The sequence below is a fragment of the Triturus cristatus genome, chromosome 4_2 (genome assembly GCF_964204655.1).
Source record: "Triturus cristatus chromosome 4_2, aTriCri1.1, whole genome shotgun sequence".
Lineage (NCBI taxonomy): Eukaryota > Metazoa > Chordata > Amphibia > Caudata > Salamandridae > Triturus > Triturus cristatus.
In genome coordinates, this window is record NC_140586.1 from 203,573,482 (window position 1) to 203,598,632 (window position 25,151).

Here is a 25,151-nt window from a genome sequence, read left to right on the forward strand (position 1 = left end):
CACTACAATCTCAGCGTGCCTCCAGTCTCGGGGCAACAACCCACACTCTCGGGCCTCCCCCACCACTGCCGTATAATGTGGGCCTAATTGTAGAAAATACTTCATAAAAAACTCGCTCGGTAACCCATTCGGGCCCGGAGCCTTGCCCGGGTTCAGGCCACCCAGCGCCTCCCCCAATTCTTCCACCGTCGTCAGAAGGTCCAATGCCGTCCGTGCCGTTTCGGATAACACCGTGACCGGGTGATCGCTCCACGGCCGTTGCCGTGAGGGTTTCACAGGGACCATAGAGACCCGCATAGTAGGTAGCAAAACTATTGGCTAGCGCCCCCGGGTCCACTATGGGCGCTCCCCCAGGATCCACGATCCCTGGGAGGTCCTGAGCATGATACATCCCCTGGCACAGCCTATGCAGCATTGCACCTGACTTGTCACCCCACTGGTACACTCGACTCCTAGTGGCTAGCCACACCTGGCGTGCCTCATCTAGCAGCAGGCAACCATACGTCCGCTGCGCATAAAGTAACTGCCGGCAATGTGCCTCACCCCCATCCTCCCGGCCGCTACTCTCCAGCTCCAGAACCTCAGCCTCCGCTCGAACCAACCCGCCGCACAGAAGATGTAGTCTAGCCGGGAGAAGGAGCCATGCACCGCCGACAAATATGTGTAAGCACTAGCCGTTCCATGACACCGCCTCCAGGCATCCACCCATGCCAGACCACCTACCAGCGCGTGAAGTTTCGTCTGTCCACCCCCCCTCTCTCCCCGCCCCCAGATAAGCGGTCCCTAGAGAGATCCATCACATCATTCCATGCCCCTCCTATGATCCCCGGGACTTCTGGGATGTCCGCCCAGCGGGCCATGAGCTGCTCCGCAAATGACCAGGACAAGGGGGGGGGGGCGTACACACTTCCAAACACCATCCTCTCCGACCCAATCCGACCCAATACAAAAACATACCTCCCATACGTGTCCGCCCATGTCTGAGAATGCACAAAAGAGACCCGTTTGTGAACCAAGATACCCACACCCCTGGAACCCTGAACAAACCCCGCATGAAACACTTGTGTGTACCCGTAGCGATGTAGGCATAGCACCTTCGTCCCCAATAGGTGTGTCTCCTGTAGGAGTAACACGTCCGCCGATGCCCTCTTCACGTACTGCAGGATCGCCCCTCTCTTGATCTTATCGAGGGCACCCCGAACATTCCAGATCAACACTTTAATGGTAGCTAATCGCCCACTTATCCCCTGGGAATCTGTCGCCATAGGAAACATATCCAAAACATAGCAGCCACTCAGGGACTCCGGCATCCGCCCACGCCCAGCTCTGTACTAAGGTGCGGTCAACCCCTAAACTAAAACCCCAACATCCCAACAGTCCCCCCACCCCATACCTCACAAACATGGAAGTACCTGTCGCGGTGAGAAACTGTCCCAGGCCCAAACCGTGAACCTCAGTAGATCTCAACCAATGGATCCCCAACGTGCCCTCCACCACCAAGTCCCAAAGACCCCGCCCGCAACTGGCTACGGCGGTGATCGCCCCCAACATCTGTCCCCCGGACCAAGGCAGCCCCCTGCATCCAGGAGAATGAAGCAGTCGACGGCATGTCCACACCACGGATACCAAGAAGACTCACACCCAAGGAACTCCCGGGCCCTCAGGACCCAACCGGCGGATGACCTGCCTCCGGGCCAGCCCCACGCCGGGCCCCCCCCTGACTTATGCCGACGGCGGGATCTGGAACGCCGCTGCTTCTTAGCCAGAGTCCCTGCCGCCTCAGTCTGGGATGAGTCCGATTCTCTACCAGGAGATGTATGAGGACGCAGTTTTACTGTCTCATCTGTCCATTTGAAAACGTCCTCTGGCGATTCGAAGAACAATGTTCGGGACTCATATACGACCCTCAAGCGCGCTGGATAGAGAAAAGCGTAGGATAAATGAAGCTCTCGCAACCTGGCCTTGGCCGCTAGGAAAGACCGCCGCTGCTGTTGGACCATACGTGTATAGTCCGGGAATACAAGTATGCAGGAGTTTTCGAATTGCAGAGGCTCCCTCTCCCTGGCCTGGCGGAGGATGACATCCCTGTCGTGGTAGTTCAGGAGATTAGCGATAATCGGCCGAGGACGGGCTCCCACCGGCGGCCTCTGGACCAGGGCCCGGTGTGCCCTCTCCACTACAAAGCATCGGGACAGCGATTCAGCCGGGAGCCAGCCCTCCAGCCACTGGGAGAGGAAGCGCTCCATGTTGTTCCCCTCGCAGCCCTCCGGAAACCCCACAAAGCGCAAGTTATTCCTGCGGGCCCGCCCTTCTGCATCCTCGACCATGCCCGCCAGGCCCCGCTGGGTCGACTCTAGGGCCGCAACCTGCTTCCTCAGCGTCGCAACCTCATCCTCCACGCTCGACACCCTGGTTTCAGTTTCTGTGATGCGGGTCACCGCATTGCGCAGGTCTTGACGCAGCAACATTACGTCCGAACCAACTGCCCCAATCTTGGCATCCAGCATGTCCCGGGACTGCGTTATAGCTGCTAGGAGGGCCTTATTATCCGGCACTACCCCCGAAGGGCCCCCGTCCCCGCCAGGCCCGGGCCCGTGAATTTATCGATAGGCCCCTGCTTCGCCGCTCCTCCACCAGGTTTGTCTCTGGTCATCGTCGCAGATCAGTGTTTCAAGGCCATCGCCGTATGGTGTCCCCCGGGCCCAACTGTAGATCTTCTCTCCCCCCTATGTGACTACCTCCAGGATAGTGTCCCCGTCACCCGTCCTCCACCTCAGCCATCCATGGGATATCACAGGGGCCGGGGCCCAGCCGGTCCTACGGCACCCAGCCCGCGCCGGACCAGGCGCAGTCTCTGCCAAATATGGGGGCCCCCCCCCCCTGGCGCCGCCTCTCCAACGATGTCTCGGGCAAACACAACGTCCACTGCAGCCCAGCCAGCCAGGTCAAACGTGCCCCGCCGCCACCGAAATCCAACAGGCCACAGCCGCTCACCAGCCGGGCCGGGCGGCCGCCCCGCAGCCCTCGCCGCTCCCCACCAGACACCTCACTCCCCCGCGGCCCGAACCGGCCGCTGAACCCCCAGGGACCACCATCTCACTCAGGGGAGGGGGGGAGAAAGAGAAAGACCAGCCTCAGTACAACGGGGACCAGGGCGCCACCTCACCTCAGGGCCGGGACACGCAGCGCGCCTCACTATCTCGTGGGCCCCTCCAGGCCGGGACGCCCAGGCTACCTCCACCGGGTCTCCTCAGGCGGGGCCAAGTCGTCACTCCACCGTCAGCCCCACAGCATCACCGTCTGGCCGCCACCTCCGCAGCAATCGTCACCCGGCCACCCCGCGGCTCACAGAGGACCCAGGCCGTCGGGAGCGCTTCAAGCGCCGCCGCTGCTCGTCAGCTGTGACTGCCCGCTGGCAGGGCGCCTCAACTCCGGGGGCAAGGATAAATCGTCGGATAATCGTTACGGGCGGGCGGGAGCCGGCTTAAGATGCGTCCGCCATCTTGGCTCACCAAGCCACGCCCCACAACAGAAGAGGTTTTACTAGCCCTACAGTCCATGGCCCCAGGAAAAGCGGCTGGACCCGATAGAATACCTTTGAAGTTCTATAAAGCTATTCAGGAGGAAATAGCTCCATTACTTCTGGACCTGTTTCTTGGAGTACAATACAGTGGGGTCCTCCCGGAATCCTGGCAAGGAGCAGATATTGTGATCTTTCTAAAAAAAGGGGAAGCCCCCTGACAACCCTGCAACTTATCGGCTCATATCCCTCATCAATGTGGATACCAAATTTGACTCCAAAACTCTTGCGACTCGATTAGGGGGGATCATAGCCCATCTAGTCTCACCATGGCAACATGGTTTTATTCCGGGAAGAGGCACAACAGACCAGATCGGATGTGCTATAGCCTTATTTGATATAACTGAGGTAACAGGAGAGAAGATGGCTATGATCCTCCTAGATGCAGAGAAGGCATTCGACCGAGTATCATGGAATTATTTATGGGCTATTATGGCACAGAGAGGGTTTGGGCCAGGCTTCATAACAGCTGTACGGGCTATGTATTTTAGACCGTATGCGAGACTACTTATAATGGGCCAAGAGTCAAGTCGTATCAATGTTTCTAGGGGGACAAGACAGGGCTGTCCTTGCTCTCCCATTCTATTTGCCCTATATATTGATATTTTTATCCACAAATTCTTCAAGACCAGACAATTAAACCAGTCTGTTGTAACGGTTTTGAATTTAAGATAATGGCTTATGCCGATGACCTGGCGGTAGTGCCCACAGATCCAGAAAAAGCAATAATTCTAATACAGAAACTGGCTGGCGAATATGGCCGGAAATCAGGCTACTTACTGAACATGGGCAAACGCAGATTATATGTAACTCTAAAACTCCCTGAAATGATCCCGAAGGCAGGATGTAGTAGTCTACCTTGGGATAAAGATCAGTAGCAATGTAGATTCTATTTGGAAAATAAATATGTCGTCCATGATAAATAATATCAGCATGGATCTACGATTTATAGATAGACTTCATCTTTCACTTATAGGAAGATGTAATGTACTCAAAATGGCCCTCTTTCCTAAGATGCTATATATGTTCAGATCTATCCCGTTGAAAATCGAAGACCTACTTTTAAAGAAACTGGACTCTATTTTTAGAAACTTTATCTGGAGATACGCAAAAATTCGACATTCCCTCAAATTTTTAACACTACCACAAGATCGTGGTGGCTGGTCAGCCCCTAATCTTAGATTCCATTACTTCGCCACCTTCTTGCAACAGATGACATTTGTGGCCTCATTAGGAAACGGACATATTACAGCTAGGAACCAAGAGGTAAATATAGGCACTCCTTCCATATACATGTTGGCCAAAGGGAAGGCAGAGCAGGGAGTACTCCTTCGACAAGTGGAGGCCAGCTATTACAAGAAGACACGGTTTAAGGCGATTATTACAATCTGGAAAATCTGGAGCAAAATGGTAGGACTCATGCAAATTCAGAAGTATAATAGATACACACACTTGTGGCAATCCTCTCTGTTTCGCACAACAATGTATGATAATGTTGGTAGGCAATGGGAGGGAAAGGGTATTTCTAAGATTGGAGATTTATTTTCAGTTGATAAGAGGCTTTCATTCCGTGATCTGAAGCAAAGATATGGCATAATGGTTGGGACGTATTTTAAATATAAGCAGATCACCAGTTTTTTAAATCAAATAAGCAAGGAAAAGATCTCCACAAACAGAATCGTTCTAATGGAGGCCATGTCTCACTCCCAGATAAGAATTAAACATATAAATAAAATATTAATAGATACACTTCCCGACTATCTGGAAGCAGTAGAAACCAAACGGGCCACCAAATTGGGAAACCCAGATGCTGATCTTTACCAGTCAGTCTCATTAGGTAAGGGGACATTTCTCTCAGCCAATCTAAAAGCCCAACATTATTACACCATCTTCGATCTCTATTTTACTCCTGCAAAGCTTTGCCGTTGGGGAAAAAGAGGGGATGACAACTGTCCTTGATGGGATCAAGGACCCACGGACATAATATGCATGTTTTATGGGTGTGAGAAATTAGGACCTTTAAAACAGGGAATTGAGGAATTTCTTTCAGCAGCACTAGGGGGCATAGTCTGTATAACCCCTACATGATGATATTAGGATACAATGAGAAGGCACAACATGATGTACAGAAGAATAAGTTTGTTTTTGTCACAGTAGCTGTGACTCTGCTACGTATTGCTACACAATGGAAGGATGTTGATCCACCTACATATTACGTCTGGCTGGGTCGTCTGTTAGCCATATATAATCTTGAAAGGTCATTGTATAATTGAAAAGGCCTGTGTGCTAGCAGTAGAGGCAGGAAAATCCAATGAACAAATGGTTCACAAGGCATAATGCAGGGAGGGACTGGTTGGCCCAGGCTGGAGAACTCATGGAATTGGGCAGTACTCTTCTGTCTTCCTAGTCTCTTATACTTTCTATTTCTCTTTGTATTGCTCTTCTGCACTCTACCATCCACTGTGTTCTGACAAATCATGTTATTGCAGATGTCATAAGTGTTGTTATCAATGCTGTGATTTCACATGCAATAACTTATTTAATATGCAAAGGTACAGCTAGTGCATGGAGAAGGAGCGAGTTATAGATTATGTAGTGTGGCAAGTGAGGTAACAAGACTATGAGGAGGTGCTCTACTTATAGTAATATGAATGTGGTGCATAAATTATAAATGTAAGTTATGGCTATGACTTATAATAATTAGAAAGTGGTGCGTAAGTTATAAATGTATGTTATAACTATAACTTTATAATTTCTAATGTTTGTGTACTTTTTGGTTTTGTATACAAATAAGAAACAAAGTTTACCTAATTATAACTTATCCTCAACCTTTGGAGTTTTTCATGGAATATTATATATTTATATATTGTGCTTGTCTTTCTGTCCAGAAAGTAACTTTGGATACTGTAACACTTGAATAGATGTCTATAAATTTATTAGGAAAATCAAATTAGGAAAATACTTCACCATAAAAAACAACTTAGAGCATGACGCAAAAAACAAACAAGAGCGCAACATCAACACAGCACAAATACAAGGACTGCAAGTCAAGGATATGTCACTTGTTCAGACCTTACATGCCCTAGGTGAAGAAAACATCTCTATTAACAACACACAAGAGATAGCTGAGGCAGAAGGAATCAACTTAGCCAAGCCTGGGCACAGTCCGTTTAAGCCAGTTTCGACCTTTGTCCCCACAATGCCACGAGATGCGATCGACATCTATCATGATCGCATCACAGAGGAGCTAAAGAAATTACAACGTAAAATCAAAGCACAACACATCTCACCTAAACAACACATTAAAAAATATGCTGATATAATGAATACATTGAAAAAGAACAATACCATTGTCATCAACAAGTCAGACAAAGGGGGTAACGTTGTGCTATGGGATAAGAAAGACTATATAAAGGAGACATATTGACATCTTAATGATGGAACGTGCTACAGTAAAATAAACATGGCGCTAGTGAGGGGTATACAAAAGAACTACAAAGATGAACTGAGCAGTTAGAGGAAAAAAGGCCTTATTTCAAGGGACAGGTTTATGTTTCTAAATAAAGATTTTCCAGTTTTATCAAACAGATATTTCATACCAAAGGTGCATAAAGACGAATTGCCAATTTCAGGGAGACCCATTGTTTCAGCGATAAATAGCACCTTTGAGAACACATCGAAATATGTGGATTTTTACCTCAAAGACTTTGTGATAAATTTACCAACATACATTAAGGACACTACCGACTTCTAGTTCCAACTGAGTAACTTGGAGTGGTCACATGAGTAAATTTTTCTTACCGTGGATATTACCGCTTTGTATACTAGCATTGCCCATCCAGATGGATTAAGAGCTGTAGAACACTTTTTGGGCAAGAGACCAATTGAAATGTACTGCCATAGTCGAATGCTAATCAAAATGATACATTGGTGTTTACACAATAATGTGTTTATGTTTGATAATGCAGTATTTCAGCAACTAACAGGAGTGGCTATGGGGGCATGTTTCTCCCCCAGCTACGCTTGTCTTCTTGTGGGCTGGTGGGAGGAGCATGTCCTCAGGTCACAGCATGCCTCATTGTGGTCTATGCATCTAGTAAAATACTAGCGGTATATCGATTATATTTTTGTTGAATGGCGGGGGACAAAAGAGCAGGCCTCCAGTTTTGTGGAAAAAATCAATGATAACAGTCTCAATTTGCACTTTACTGCCAACATAGATGCGACAATTGCCAATTTCCTGGATATTACGGTCCAAGTGGTACATGGTAGAGTAGAGACTTCCCTATACAGAAAGCCCACTTCGGGTAACACAGTGTTACATGCTGGTAGTTTTCACCCACAGCACACGATATCCAGTATTCCATATGGGGAGTTTCTCCGCATACATAGGGTTCGAGGCATGTGGGTTGCTGAATTCATATCTGTGCATAGATCGCCGCCTAGTGTTGGGTCCGGATGATTGCACATTGTTGTCCTGGAAGAGTCTTCGAAGTATCACGAGATAGGTGGCTCCTCCCCTGGACTACAGTGCGCATGGGCATCCTCTCCATTCTCAGATTGTTTTTTTCTGCCATTGGGTTTGGATGTGCTTATCTTAGCTCAAGTTAGGAAAAACTTTATTTAGACTTTAGATATCGTTGGTATCGTTTGCGTTCGGTATCAATAGATTATTTTATTCACCTTTATCGGATCGAGTTCGGTCCGAACATCAATCAACGTTCGAGGATGGAATCGAGGACTCCCTTCAAGAGATGTCCTCTATGTCACGCCAAATATCCACACGTCGGTGTCCACCCGGTGTGTAACAAATGTTTATCACCGGATCATGATGAAACCAAGTGTATGGCCTGCGCCTGGTTCCGGTCCAAGAAGACACTTCGGAATCGACGAGCGGCTCGATTGAAGGCCAAAAAATCGCCTACCCCGGTTAACATATTCGGTACCGAGGATGAAGATGTCGAGAGCGTCAAAGAAGTAGAACAATTTGACGCCGTTGGAGAGCGGGATGTTCGGGAACAATCGGACCCTGCTTCGGAGCATGACTCCCAATATGACGATGAAGACGAGGAGATCTTCGAGGAAGAAGACGTCGTCGACGAGGTAGGAGACGACAATGAGGCCCTTGGGGCCGAGGAAGATAGCTCAGGCGAGGAGCTAGGCCAATCCGTCGATGCGGAGGCCGAGGGACATAGTCTCCATAAAGCTCAGGTCGAGGGTTCGCCTAAGGGCCTTACCCAAGATCGGTCGGATCGTTCTACAGCCCCGCCTGAAGGCCCGGCTTCGAACATTGCAAAGGAGCCAGAAATATCTAAAAAGACTGGAGTCGATCCCGCGAAATCGAAACCGAAAGCTGCACCGGTCAAATCGAAACTGAAAGTGCAACTGGTCCTGGTCGGATCGAAGGCATCGAAACCTTCCAATCCGTCAACACAAAAGAAGGACATTGGAGCCGAACAATCTAAGAAGGACTTCGGTACCGAGAAACCAAAAAAGGACTTCGGCACCGAGAAACAAACGAAGGCCCTCGGTCCCGAGAAGACGCAGAGGCCTATGGCACCGAAGGTTGAGGCGCCGAAGACCAAAGTCAAGGTGGTCGATCCGACTACATCAACACCGAGGGGTGCTGAGACTGCAAAGATACCCAATCAACAAAGCGTCGATTTGAAACTTCGGATCGAAGCCCCTACGACAGGAAAGAAACCGGAGACCACGTCGAGGCCTGTCGGATCAAAAGCACCGTCGACATCCATGTTAAAGCAGGTATCAGGGTCCCTAAAGCGCATCAGGGAACGGGACACTCTCGAACCGAAACAAGGCCCCGAACCAAAGAAGGTCGCCAAGGCTCCCTCGACGCCGGCACCGATCACGTTTGGATTGCCACCACCGGGGACACCTAAGATGGTCGAACTTAGGAAGAGTATCGAGCAACCAAAAACAGCGTCGACTGGAAGAACAGATGTCGAAGACTCACAGGAGCAGTTTATCGACGTAGAAACTGGTAGACTGCTGTTCCGCAAGCGCAAAATTGTCCCAGTAAACACTTTGGAGTCATACAAAATTCCACTCAAAAAGAAAATGGCGTCAGGTTCCACACCAGTGCTTGTGGAACCTTACCAAACATATAATCAGGAACCACAATACTTTTCTCCCACACACTCGGAGGCGGATGCAGGAGAAGGCTATGATGAGTATACCTCTTATCCTATGGATAATGACCCTGATGAACAACAGCAGGACCAGGATCAAGCATGGGGAGACCCTAATGACCCAGGAGACACACAAAATGCTCCTGACACTAATGTTTATAATATAAAACCATCTCCCGCTGAAGATACTGCTGCTTTTAACGCCCTCATTGAAAGAGCAGCTGCCAATCACGGAGTGGAACTTCATTCTGACTCTGTGGAAGAGGATTTCTTGGTGGACACGTTCTCAACATCAGAAAGAACGGTCAAGACTCTACCAATGCTAAAAGGGGTTATTAAACAGGCTAATGACATCTTTAAGGAGCCAACCAGAACACGGGTATTAAACCCAAGAATAGAAAAAAAATACAGACCAGCCCCAGGAGACCCAATGTACATTAAGGGTCAATTGCCATTGGACTCAATGGTCGTTTCTAATGCTCGCAAAAGAGCAAACTCGCAGACTACGGGTGATGCTCCTCCTCCGCACAAGGAGTCCAAAGTGCTTGAAACATCGGGAAAAAGGGTGGCAGCACAAGCAGCAAACATCTGGCGCCTTGCCAACACCTAGGCACTCCTAGCCAGATACAACAGGTCCCACTACGATACCCTAGAAACACTGATAGAACACCTACCAGATGACTACAAAGAGGGAGCGGAGCTCCTCATCAGAGAGGGACAACTCATTACAAATGCGTCCATCAAATGCGCACTAGATGCAGCTGACACTGCAGCAAGGGCAATCAACACTAGTGTGATGTTAAGGAGGCACGCATGGTTAAGAATATCAGGTTTCAAACCTGACATTCAAACTAATATCTTGCATCAACCAGTCAACCCAGACTTTTTATTTGGCCCAGAAGTTGACACCACACTAGAAAAGATTAAAAAGGACACTGAAACTGCAAAATCTATGGGGGCTCTACAATCGCAGCAGTTTCGGAGTGGCTCCTTTTGTCGCCCCAGGAATACAGGAGCAGCTAGAGGTCAGGGGTCCCAGCAGCCGTACAATAAAGGAGGTACCCAGAGTACCTATAATAAGAACAATAGGGGTGGATACCGTGGACCCAGCACCAAAGGCAGAGGCAAAGGAAACAACAACACCAGGTCCTCCGCCAATAACAAACAGTGACGTCTTGTCACTGCCCCCGACCACATAACACCGGTCGGGGGGAGACTACAACAGTTCCTGCCGGTCTGGAGATCCATCACCACAGACAGGTGGGTCACAGACATTGTCCAGCACGGTTATTGTCTAGAATTAACATCCAATCCACCCAACATACCACCAAGACACCGTCCTATGTCCGCAGAGCACTTGACATTATTGCAGCAGGAAGTACTAAGTATGCTGCAAAAAGGAGCCATAGAGCTCGTGCCTGTAAAACAACAAGGGTCAGGGGTGTACTCTCTGTACTTCTTAATCCCAAAAAAGGACGGGTCTCTCAGACCTATACTGGACCTAAGACCTCTCAACCGATACATTCTGTCAGAGCATTTTCATATGCTCACCCTCCAGCAGGTTCTGCCGTTACTCAGTCAGGGAGACTTCCTAGCAACACTAGATTTGAAGGATGCGTATTTCCACACACAGGAAATATCTCAGGTTCACTATTCAGGATCAACATTATCAGTTCAAAGTCCTCCCCTTCGGAGTAACAACAGCGCCCAGGGTCTTTACCAAGTGCCTGGCAACAGTGGCTGCACACTTGCGGAGACAGCACATTCACGTCTTCCCTTACCTGGACGACTGGCTTGTTCAGGCAAAGTCAGCCCAGCAGTGTGCCAGCCACATGTCCCACACCATTCACCTTCTTCACAGTCTGGGATTCTCACTAAATTATCCAAAATCACATCTTCAACCCGCCCACGTACGGCAGTACCTGGGCGCCACCATAAACACTCTAGCAGCCAAAGCTCAGCCAAATTTAGTGAGGATCAACAGCATACAACTGCTGATAAACAAATTCAGACCTCAACACTCCCTTCCAGCGCGAGTGTTCATGCAGTTGATAGGCATGATGGCCTCCTGCATCTTCATAGTCCCGCACGCGAGACTACATATGCGCCCGCTTCAGGAGTGCTTGGCACGTCAATGGAATCAGGCTCAGGGACAGTTGAAGGACCTAGTGTTGGTGAGCGGTCGGGCATACAACTCTCTGCATTGGTGGAATCCACAAAACCTTTGCAAGGGCCGACCGTTCCAAGAGCCTGTTCCACAAATAATACTGACGGCGGACGCCTCTCTCCAGGGATGGAAAGCTCATGTACTCAATTACACAGTGCAGGGACTATGGACGACACAGCAAAAGAAGATGCACATCAACCTTCTGGAACTGATGGCAATCTTCCTAGCCATGAAGGCATTCAAAGTACACTTGTGCAACAAAGTCGTGTACATCCGGACGGACAACAAGACTGCCATGTACTACATACAGAAGCAGGGAGGAACACACTCTCCACAGTTGTCTCATCTGGCTCAGAGCATGTGGAAGTGGGCCATTCAGAGGAACATGTTCCTCATGGCGGAACACCTCCCAGGCAAAGACAACCAGATGGCGGATCTGCTCAGCAGACACAGCCACCAAATACACGAGTGGGAGCTACATCCATCAGTACTCCAACCATACTTCCAGCAGTGGGGTCATCCAGAGATAGACCTATTTGCCACAAGGGAAAACGCAAAATGCCGAGGCTTTGCCGCCAGGTTCCCGCATCCACAGTCGCAGGGCAATGCGATATGGATGAACTGGTCAGGCAGATTTGCGTACGCTTTTCCCCCAGCGCCATTAATACCGCTAGTGGCACACAAACTGAGGCAACACTCAATGACACTCATCCTGGTTGCTCCAACGTGGGCACGCCAGCCATGGTACACCACGTTTCTAGAACTTTCCGTGGTGCCGCATCAAAGGCTGCGGCTAACACCCACACTTTTAACGCAGAACCATGGCGAAATTCAGCACCCAGATCCGCAACAGCTGAACCTGGCGATCTGGCACCTGAAGTCTTAGAGTTTGGCTACCTGAACCTGCCTCCTGAATGTATGAATATCATCAAGGAGGCCAGGAGACCCACGGCCAGAGCTTGCTATGCGGCTAAATGGAAAAGATTTGTCATTTACTGCAAAAACAATGACATTAATCTGCTGGATGCATCCATTCAAAACATAATCTGTTACCTATTACACTTATACCGATGCAATCTGGCATACAGCTCCATACGTATACATCTAACCGCGATAGCAGCCTATCTTCAGAACAGGCAGCACCTCTCTTTATTCAGAGTGCCTGCCGTCAAAGCCTTTTTAGAGGGACTCAAAAGAGTGATTCCTCCACGACACCCGCCAGCACCAGTGTGGAACCTGAATGTGGTCCTCACCAGATTAATGGGTCCATCTTTTGAACCTCTACATTCATGTGAGCTTCAATTCCTCACCTGGAAAGTAGCTTTCTTAGTGGCAATCACTTCATTAAGAAGAGTTAGTGAACTCCAGGCACTAACCATTCAAGAGCCATTCATACAGGTTCACGCAAACAAAGTTGTACTACGTACGAACCCCACATTCATGCCTAAAGTAATAACGCAGTTCCACATAAATCAGACTATTGAACTGCCTGTTTTCTTTCCAAATCCAGAATCTGTCGCAGAGAGGATGCTCCATACACTAGATGTAAAAAGGGCCCTCATGTACTACATAGACAGAACAAAAGATTTTAGGAAAACAAAACAACTGTTCGTTGCTTTTTCTCCACAACACAAGGGCAACGCCATTTCCAAAGCGGGGATAGCCAGATGGATCGTTAAATGTATTCAAAATTGCTATGACAAAGCTAAACGCACATTAACTATTCCTCCCAGAGCCCACTCAACACGTAAGTTAGGGGCGTCCATGGCTTTCCTAGGGAACATTCCTTTAGAGGCAATATGTAAAGCAGCCACATGGTCCACTATACATACATTTACCAAACACTACTGTGTAGATGTACACTCACAACAGCAGGCAGCTGTAGGACAGGCTGTTCTCAAAACTCTTTTTCAGACTGCTGCAGCTGGCACAGGCAGCCGCTTCTAATAAAGGGACTGCTATCTAATCTATGCACAGATATGAATTCAGCAGCCCACATGCCTTGAACCGAATATGCTACTTACCAGTATGCATCTGTACTTGGCATGTAGGGCTGCTGACATTCATATCGCCCACCCTCCTCCCCGGCGCCTGTAGCGGCTGCAGCACTCAGAATTACTGTATAGCATGGTCATCACTTACTATATCTACTCCATCACTGCCACAATGGCGAAAAACAATCTGAGGATGGAGAGGATGCCCATGCGCACTGTAGTCCAGGGGAGGAGCCACCTATCTCATGATACTTCGAAGACTCTTCCAGGACAACAATGTGCAATCATCCGGACCCAACACTAGGCGGCGATCTATGCACAGATATGAATGTCAGCAGCCCTACATGCCAAGAACAGATGCATACTGGTAAGTAGCATATTCGGCATGCAGCACACCAGAAGCCCGAACATATCATCAAATGGAGGTCAAAAAGAGACTTGTGGCAAGGGGGTACCAGTCCAAGAAATTGGAAGTGGCCTTGAGGGAGGCGAATGCAAAAGATCGAGCAGCTCTACTTGACCCCAACAGGCATGTGGATGCAGTAATAGCAGAACCAAGCGAAATCCCATGCAATGACAATATTGAATTGAGACTGATTACAGGCAATAGCAGACAGGCTAAATGCATAAAAACCATCATTAGAAAACAAAGGCCCATTGTCCTCACCGACCCGACACTGAAAAAGGGTGTCCCGAGAACTCCCACCGTTACTTTCAGAAGAGCCTATTCGATGCGTAACGACCTAGTGAGGAATAGCTCTGAAACTAACAAGATGGACAATTGATTGTCCCCAAGAAAGGGATTCTTCAAGTTCAGCTCATGCCGGGCCTGCAAGTTTGGCAGTAATACTGCCACATATTTGACACCCTTTTCAGATAGACCTTTCGCACTCAGAGAACACTACACTTGTAGAACTGACTACGCAGTTTATGTGTTAAAGTGTAGCTGTAATTTATGCTACGTGGGTAGCACTAAACGGCAAATGTATGTCCGTATTTTACAACACTTACGTGCGATAGTGAACTCCGACCCAGCCTACCCAGTCGCCAGGCATTTTAAAGCAATTCATAACAACAATTTGAATTGTTTATAATATTTTGTTATTGATGCGGTGCCACACAACAAACGGGGAGGCAATAGGGAGAAAAAGTTGCGCCAGCTCGAATCAAGATACATTGTCGAGCTGAACACAAAGACCCCTATGGGCTTGAATATCGGAGAAGATTTACACAACTTTCTGTGAGAGGTGAAAACACCTTTGTGTCATTTATGATTATTACCTGGGAGGAACTGCCTGTGGTATTAGAAGAAGAGGTTGTGACTTACCAATATCCTCATACCAACTAGGATTTTAAACACTTAAGGGGTCCATTAGGATGTAGGGCGGTGGGACCACCGCTGCGCTGGCGGGCAGAAAAATGCCTTTTTCCATCCGCTAGCAGCGGACATCACGGCCGCCATTAATATGGTCAAACATAGGCCAATTTCCAACCGCCGCAGTGCGTCGCGCACCGCCATCAAAGTGCGCCTGCCACCGCGGCGGTGCGAGCCAATGGAGACCCTCCCCTCCGCTGTGCAGAATGACGTCCGCCCTGCTCCACAAATTAGGATGACTCAAGCAAGCAGACGCACCGCAGCAGAGACACCGTCCAACCAGAGACGGCGGAAACTCAACAGCGGAGCGCGAAACCAGAGTACCGGTCCACTCCACCCGGACACGACCGCAATGGACCCTGCCCTACACGTCTTTCCGGTGCTTTACCTGCTACATCACCAGGAACTCATGGACCGACGCAGGTAAGTAATAAGACAACACACAACCCACGACCGGACACAGGGTCCAAATCCACATCAGACACCCTAGAGGGGACAAGGACACATCCACAAGGGCCCCCACACATCACCCACCTGCCACAAAGTCACCCCGCTGCATCCTGGACACACATCTACCGCCACCATGCATCAATGTCCCGGTCACGTCTTTGCTGTGGCGAACACAAGCAAATGCATGCGCACAATGCAGAAGGCAGGGCCAGTGCCAGGCATGGGCAGGGCACAAAGACCACAGGGACACACCCACTCCCACCACACACTAGCACACCCCATGAAGGCACACGCCATGTGCCCCCCCTGTGCACCCCATGCACAACTACAAGCCAGGGCAATCCATACCCTGCACCACACAACAAACAATCATGGAGACACACAATGCAGGAGTGGCTGCACAGGAACACACAGCACAGTAGCACAGGGCCAGGGAAACACACACTACACCACACTCAGGGACACATAGATGAGGACAAGCAACAAACGAACACACACAAGGAATCAACATCCAAATGGACACACAGCCTGCACAGTCACACATACATACCACAGACTGACACACACATACACACCCCACATGCCAACAGCAATGGATCACAACAAAGTGGGCTGCACACAAATGGAAGGCCATGGAGCCACACGACAAGCATGTGTACATCACATCAACACAAGGAACAGAGCACAACACCCTCACACCATCAAAGCACACATGGCTGGCACAGTCAGTGAAATCAAACCACAGACAGCTCAGTGCAACAACACAGATAAACAGCAAGGCAAACCATGTATAGGCACAAGGATGAAAGGAAGGCCCTGAAGTCAAACTGGGAACAGCCACACATCCATACAACTACTTCACAGGAGTACACCAGCAGCACTACACACTGGGACCATCTACACACCTCAGGACTGACAAACACCAGTAAGAATCTACACACATACCCCCCTTGCACCAGCAGAACACAACACCAGTGCCAAACACACTGAAGGCTGGCAAAACTTGACAGGCAATACACACACAAACAACCACACACCCTGGGCTCAGCCACAAACATCACACACACACACACACACAGGGATTCCACCACAAATGTGGAAACTAATACAACAGACAAACACATAACTCAACTGAAACACACACAGAGCCACAACAACAACAACAGACATGCCCTGTGCAGCTAAACTGGGGAAAGGCAATTGGAGCACAGACACAACAGGAGTGCACAACCTCATCACTCTGGAACAATGCACAGACAACATACCACAACACACACAAGAAGTGCACCATCACAGAACAACACAGCCACATCAAACAAACAACAGATGCACAGGCAGAACAATCACATAGCAAACACAGCAGGATATCAGGGGATGCCCACCAGGCAATCACAAGGCAACATACACACACAGCACTGCATGCACAACAAGCTGTGTGTGCACAGCAAGCATACCAGCCACACACAGACATCAGTGACAGAACGGCAACCCACACAACACCATACAGCACAGCACAAAGACAACAGTACACCCAGGAAGTGAAGCAATAACACAGCCAACACACATACATCCAACACAACACCCAATAGATGCACAGGTTTGGGACACAAATATGGAAACAACTTGACCACAGGACAGGGCAGCACACACAGTTGGACTGCATAGCAGACCATGACTGACAAACAGCACAAGAACATCACACATGACCCATTGGGGAAATGCACTGAGTGACACATTGACCCTGGACAAAGAACTGCACCACAAAGCACAGTTGCACAAATGAAGTCATGGGGAGCCACACACACATACAAACCAAGGGGACAGCTGACACCAAAGTGAAGTGTACTGCATGTCAGTAGGGGACATGGCAGGAGTGTACCATACACAAAGAGAGGGAGTGCAGACCCACAATGGGTAGGCAGTTGAAGCACAGATAGGGAATGGCATGGCAACACACACAACATGCCACACTGGAGGCAAGAAGGCACCATGGGACAGCAAGGCATGAGAAAACACAACCACAATGGCAGTGTGGAGCAGAAGGTCTGCACAGACCCCACAAACAGCCACCAGACACATGGATGTGTAACAAAACACAACACTGAATTGCCAGTAACACCCTCTGCATACTCACAAGTGACAAAAACAAGTAGGAGTCAGACAGAACTGCAGGGACACACCAACACAGTGCACAACATACAACTCACACATGGGCATACAACCACATCCACAGAAATGAACAATCAAAACAACAGGCACACAACACCTGGGTGACATGTGTGTATTTGACAGAACAGAGGCATGTACACATCAACACTCCCCACAAACTCACCCCTTCACACTGCACACTACCTGGCCATCCAAGAGCACACATGGAAAGTAAGCCATGGGACTAGGGTGACTGGCCATCACAAGATGACCACACACATACACCACTGGGCACACATATAAGAAGAACACACACATGATGACCCTGGACAACCTGCCTGCAATACTGTGTGCAGAAACCCACCCTGTGCCGACAGTGCCCCCCAACCTGACATGTGTACAATAGAGCCAACATGAACTAATTAAGTAAATGACGACAAACCATTCGAAATTGACACCCTTGCCACCACAAGCATCTGTGCCAAGAAAAACTGAAGACCCTGTCACCCCTGAAAAAAAGAGAGCAAGTGAGCCCAAACATAGACCATGTTGAAGTGGCACACAGACCCTGTGGCACAGTAAACCATTTACACACAGCAAAATAACTTTATTCAGTAAGGACACTGACAAAATAGACAACTGGAGCACCTGTCTTTATTCACAAATTGCACAGATAGGCACCATCAAAAGAGAAGAGTAAGGCACAAAATGCAGAGCATGTCCATGAGAAGCTGCACAGGCAAGGGCAAAACAGCAGTGAACAGCAAGGCCAGTGGCCAGGGCAGAGTGCAGAGCATGTCCATGAGAAGCTGCACAGGCAAGGGCAAAACAGCAGTGAACGGCAAGGCCAGTGGCCAGGGCAGAGTGCAGAGCATGTCCATGAGAAGCTGCACAGGCAAGGGCAAAACAGCAGTGAATGGCAAGGCCAGTGGGCATGACAAACAGCAGACTGAGTCCATGAGAAGCTGCACAGGAAATGTGTGCGACTGTACCTTTCCATGTTCAGCAACACAGTCAGGGGGAACACTGTGCAGTACAGGCCCACCTGTGTGAGACACAGGTGTGTGAGGGTGACTAACACTCAGACTTAGCTGTCAGGTGGACTGGGAGCTGGCTATGTCTCGGGGACTGTCGGGGCACTTAAAGGGGGAAAGAACGGAACAGCTAAGGTAGAGCTATCAGTGGCTTGGCAAGCTGGAGGGCTGCTTGGACCAGGTGCTGTAGTGGCACCTGGAGGTGGAGTCATGCAGACGGGAGTCACGGTGTGACTGGGAGATTGTGGAGGGGTGCCCTTCTACTTCTTGGGGATCCTAAATGGCTTGCCTGACTTGGGATCAATGGGAATTGGTGTGGGCACAACAGGCACACACACCACCACTGCTGCAGCAGGTGCAGGCGCTGGCAGCCCCTCTGGTGATGTGCTGGACCCAGCGGAATGCTTTTCCTTGCTTCACCTCTGCCCCCCCTTTCCCTGTTTACTAGGTGTTACCCCTACAGTGCCCTCCGGCCCCTGCTTCACTTGGCTTGGAATGGGAGTCGAGGTGGTTGGTGATACTGCCTTTGAGCCCTTCCTAGGTGTACCCTTGGCATGCACAACCTCTTTGGTGGGCACAGACACTGTACAATTATCTTTACAAGATGCTTTAGGGGCAAGAGAGTCCTTGGATGGGGTTGCCACTGAGGCATGTGTCCCTGAGGTCTGCTGCTTTGCTAATTGTCCACTGGTTTTGCCTGACGGGCTTTTCTCCCTGCGCTCTGGGGTGCCTTTGGTCTTCTGTGGGGATGGTGTCTGCGCACGGGACCTTTTGGGTTGCTGCTGCTGTGTGCTCCGTGTACTGTATCGTGACTTTGATGTATGTGGACGGTGGTCACTATCGTCAGACGTGGCCACTGCCTGGGGGGGAGGGACAAAGGGACTGGAGCTGGACTTTGAGAATGTGCCTGTTGCAGGGCAGACGTCACTGTTGATGATAAAGCCTGGACTGTCCGGTGCAGCCCACCCACATCGGAATGTGTGTCCTCCATGAAAGCAACCACCTGGGTCAATTTCTTGTCGTGGTCAATGAAGGCATTGAGGAGAGCTGTTTGGCCTACACACAACTGGCGCAAAAGGTCCACAGACTCAGCACTGATTGCAGCAGGGGGACAGGGGCAGCAGTGCCAGGGGTGAAGGACACTCTTTCACTCTTACTGAGGCAGACACAGGCAGCACCAGAGGAAGTGGCTGGGAGGGTGGGCAATGGTCGCTGTGTGGTGGAAGTCGATGCAGAGTCCCCGTTCCCTGTGCCCTCCAACAAGGATGCATCCCCGCTGGCATCGGATGATCTGGTGCTTTGCGTCTCAGGCTGGGACTCCTCCAGCAGACTCCTGTCCCCCTCTGATGCGCTGGTGACATCTGTATCACCAGGCTCCTGGGCAGCTGTGGTGCTAGTTTCACCCCCACTGGTGTCCTTCTCCTGTCCCTCCGTAACCACAGGTGATTCTGCATGGGAGAGAGAGATGTAGGATCAGGTCAGTCGCAAAAACAGAACAAACATGCAAGCAATGCATGACAAAAGTAGAGCAAATCTACATGTTGCACACCACCCTGTGCAATCACATCGTGCCAACTCACTACATAGACTCAATCAGTGCGTGGAAACTGAAAACTCGGGCATGAGTGAGCCATGTGATGACCACACAGCTTGTGGCTCTGTTCAAACAGACACACAACTAGTTCTGAGCACATCTAGGGACATGATGGGGGCACAATACTTGTTGCCAATGACAGAACTGAATGGAACAGGAGGGGACAGCACAGACCCAGACTACAACATGACAGTCCACAATAGACATTAACCCATGCCACCCACCATGTCGTACCTTGAGGACAATAGAATGCTGCACATTGCTGTAAGATGTCTAGCCCTCCCCAATATGGGTGCATGCAATGGACGCATTGATGTACGCACAGTCAGATTGGGCACACTGCTGTTCCCTCCCTTGGGATTCCCAAGACTACACCAATGCAGAAGAAACCTGAAGAGCACAACTCAGAATGTAATGTGAAGGCACAGCATCCAAATCTACCTTGCAAGTACAGGTAGGGCAAATGCATGCCACAGGCACCCTGGCCAGAAGCCACTTACATGCCACAATATTAGATAAGGGTCAAACCCAATATACCCTTGAGGGCTTGGGCAAATAAATGCGGAAAGGTAAATATGCCAACAAGGGGTTTTGTTTTAGAGTGATCTATTATTTATAAATTTCAATGATTTGAATCAATAAACATGTTAAGATGAAATAACACCACTGTGAAATCAATCCAATGATCTAAACATCATAAATCTATAATGACAACAACACACACGGGGGTTCTTTTTGTGATTTAAACACAATGATTTTTATAGTTTCATCCAAAGTAAAAAGAGTACAAAAGAGACATAAATTAAAGCAATATATCATGAAAACAAGGGACGAGATTAAGTCCTCATTTCATCTGAATAAACACATCTATTCCTGATTAGTTTGAACAGAGATAAAACTCTTTTTGAGCATATAATCTACTGTACATAACAGATAAACTGGAATTAGATGGTAAAGTCGACGTTTCGGTCTTGGGTGGTGTCAATCCGTCAGACCATCTTCAGGACAATAATTGCATAAAAGAAGACTCCTAAACAAACATAATGCAAATAGTTACATAGATGTGAACATTTTTCGCGCTAACAAATTTATGTACAAAGTCTAGAACACAAACTCCAACCCGTGTGCGAGAAATAAAGTTGTCAATATTGTTTGTCAAAAGAATCGGAGTGTATTATGTAATCATTCACCTATATGTCTTCTATATCATTTTAACTTCGTTTATAAATCACAATCGCAGTAATAGTGCTGTTAGTCATTGTAGGAACCTAATTTTCTGCTGTGCCATCAATAATATATGTAGTTATTTAAAAATAGATTACTTGATGTGATTTATAAACGAAGTTAAAATGATATAGAAGACATATAGGTGAATGATTACATAATACACTCCGATTCATTTCTATTACACAGCAATAAAACTACGGCAGGATTGACTCCCGTATTAGTACGAATTGGCAGTTGCAGGTGCCAAGTACTTCATGGTAGGATATGATTCACTATCTCTTTGACACAATATTATAACTTTTTAATTAAATACTGAATTTTGGTTTTCTTCATTTGCAGTGTAAATATCTTCACGATTTTAATCAAAGTCACGTGAGAACGCTATTGAGACCTCTAAGTAAGCATGGTCACCTATAAAAAATCATGTGTTTCTATAGAAAGCAATTATTCTAAATGAATTATTGGTAAATAGCTTTTTTCAACATTAGATGATTGATATAGCTCAGATTCTTTTGATAAATAATATTGACAACTTTATTTCTCGCACACGGGTTGGAGTTTGTGTTCTAGACTTTGTACATAAATTTGTTAGCGCGAAAAATGTTCACATCTATGTGACTATTTGCATTATGTTTGTTTAGGAGTCTTCTTTTATGCAATTATTGTCCTGAAGATGGTCTGACGGATTGACACCACCCAAGACCGAAACGTCGACTTTACCATCTAATTCCAGTTTATCTGTTATGTACAGTAGATTATATGCTCAAAAAGAGTTTTATCTCTGTTCAAACTAATCAGGAATAGATGTGTTTATTCAGATGAAATGAGGACTTAATCTCGTCCCTTGTTTTCATGATATATTGCTTTAATTTATGTCTCTTTTGTACTCTTTTTACTTTGGATGAAACTATAAAAATCATTGTGTTTAAATCACAAAAAGAACCCCCGTGTGTGTTGTTGTCATTATAGATTTATGATGTTTAGATCATTGGATTGATTTCACAGTGGTGTTATTTCATCTTAACATGTTTATTGATTCAAATCATTGAAATTTATAAATAATAGATCACTCTAAAACAAAACCCCTTGTTGGCATATTTACCTTTCCACTTACATGCCACAGCATCACACTACCAACATCACATAGGCCAGCGCTGGCACAGGCTCTGTACACATGCAGCCAATCCCAGCCAAAGTCAGACTCCCCAAATGCTCACCCCTGGCTTGCTGCTGATGCTCCTTCAAACGTGCATCCTGCTCAGGCTGTGTCACCGCCAAGATGCGCCCCATTAGTGGTGTCATGCTCTGCCGTGCCAGACGCCCATTGAGAGGAAGCAGCGCCAGGGTCATCTCCGCCACATTCTTTGCCAGCCGGCTGATGTCGTCCCATCTCTTGAGGCAGTGGGTGCGCCGTCGGTTTGAGACCCCCAGGGCTCGCACCTTTGCTGCAATGGCCCTCCACACGGCCTTACGCTGGTGTACCTTGAGCTGCAGGCATGGGAGACAAGAGGGAGAAATGATCAGGGACAGTGCCATGTACCATCATCTATCAGTATGGCAGCAAGGTACAACATCATCACATATCTAACGATAGGTCAATCAGAGACTATAGTACAGCCCACATGGGACCCCTGCATGGGAAAAGCTGATGTTAAAGCATGCAGGTGTGAGGGGGAACACAGTCACTGCACATCTCACACACATGCTGGATGCCAGCACTGAAACACCCATATAGCCTGCCCACATCTCCAGTCCATTGTTTGTTTGAGCAACACATACATCACATGTCAACCTGTGTTTGTGGGTGGACTCACTGTGTCCAAGACTGCGCAGCCATCAATGTCCCTGTCTTGTGAATATTTGAATGTGTCATGGTGGTCACATGGATGGACATGAGATCACAAATCCAATATGTCAATCACAAGGGCAGTTGTGTGCAAACCACAGTGCTGAGATGGACCATAGCTGGAGTGATATGTGACAAGACTGATGTCATACTCTGTAAGTCGAGTGAGTTGTCCTTGTCTTTGTAGGCGGGGACTGTGCAGGCCAGCTGGGCTCACACTGAGATGTACTACAGGGGCACACACAGACATCCAGCAAAGCAATCACGGTCCTGACTACAGCATGAACAACCTTCTGTGTCACTGTATGGCTGACAACACAACACGGGTCACTCATACATACATGTGCAGGGAGGGAAAGCTGTGGCATTGGGTACACACACCCTCCCACTGGAGACAGCATGTCAGGCAGTGCATAACACTACACCACACTCCCAGGCACATACTGCATCAGTCCACTACATGTGTGGCCCCCCTGCCCTACCACACCACTGTTGAAGACTTACCACAACATTTGGGGCACCATATAGCCTTGGATACTGTGTGAGCAACTCGTCCACCAGGACCTCCAGCTCCTCGCTCGTGAAGGGACTGACACGGATCTTCTCTGTCCTTGCCATCAATGTAGACATAAGACAACAGCAGGGAATTTGGTGGCGAGGGTTCCCAGGCAGCAGTCCCTGGAGGCAGCAGCAGGTGAGGGGGTCTCAGGCAGCAGTTCCTGGAGGCAGCAGCAGGTGAGGGGTCTCAGGCAGCAGTCCCTGGAGGCAGCAGCAGCTTAGGGGTCTCAGGCAGCAGTCCCTGGAGGCAGCAGCAGGTGAGGGGTCTCAGGCAGCAGTCCCTGGAGGCAGCAGCAGGTGAGGGCTCTCAGGCAGCAGTCCCTGGAGCCAGCAGCAGGTGAGGGGTCTCAGGCAGCAGGCTCTGTGAGCAGTGGCAATGTGAGGCTCACTCCCACATATATAGCCCCCTGGGGTCGTTTCAAAGGTGCCAAGTTGCAGCAATTGGTGGTCCAGGTCTGCCTCTTTCAAATACATCCAATGACCGCATCCACGGTGGCGGAGCACGCCTACCGTAATCTTCAAAATTGCATCATGCCACCGCTATCGAGCTTCGCATTGGCTCTAGGGCGAACTCCATGGCGGTGTAACACTGCAGGTCACCGGTGTGCGCTACCACGATTTTAGTGGCGGGGCATGCAAACCGCCATTTCCACATGTCTCCATGCCTATGACTACCGCACTTGTGTGAATGGGGGTGCCGGTGACACACCGCCAGGGCCAGACGGTAGCTACCGCGATATGGGTGCCATACAATGGTGATGGCCATCTGTCAGACATCAACATTGCACAGTGCCAACATGTTCAATGGCACATCATTGTGCACACGATGCCAAAGATCAGTTTACTCCACTGATGGCTACACATGCCATGTTTGTGTGTGTGTAACACAGATTTGCCTGTACCCATTCACATGTCACTTAAGGATTTGATGTTGGTGTAGGCAGGACAGTGTAGTCCTGGACTGTACAATGTGTGCAAATGTCAATGTGTTGAGGTCCAGTGACAATCACAGCAATGCTCGTATCAATG

The 25,151-nt window shown here is 48.7% G+C and overlaps 1 protein-coding gene across 5 annotated transcripts in view; it reads left to right on the forward strand.

The window, feature by feature from the left end:
• The window catches only part of LOC146833388 (single-pass membrane and coiled-coil domain-containing protein 3-like), a 389,302-nt gene that overhangs the window by 273,051 nt on the left and 91,100 nt on the right, over positions 1 to 25,151 (forward strand). The gene's annotated exons all lie outside the window — the stretch shown is intronic.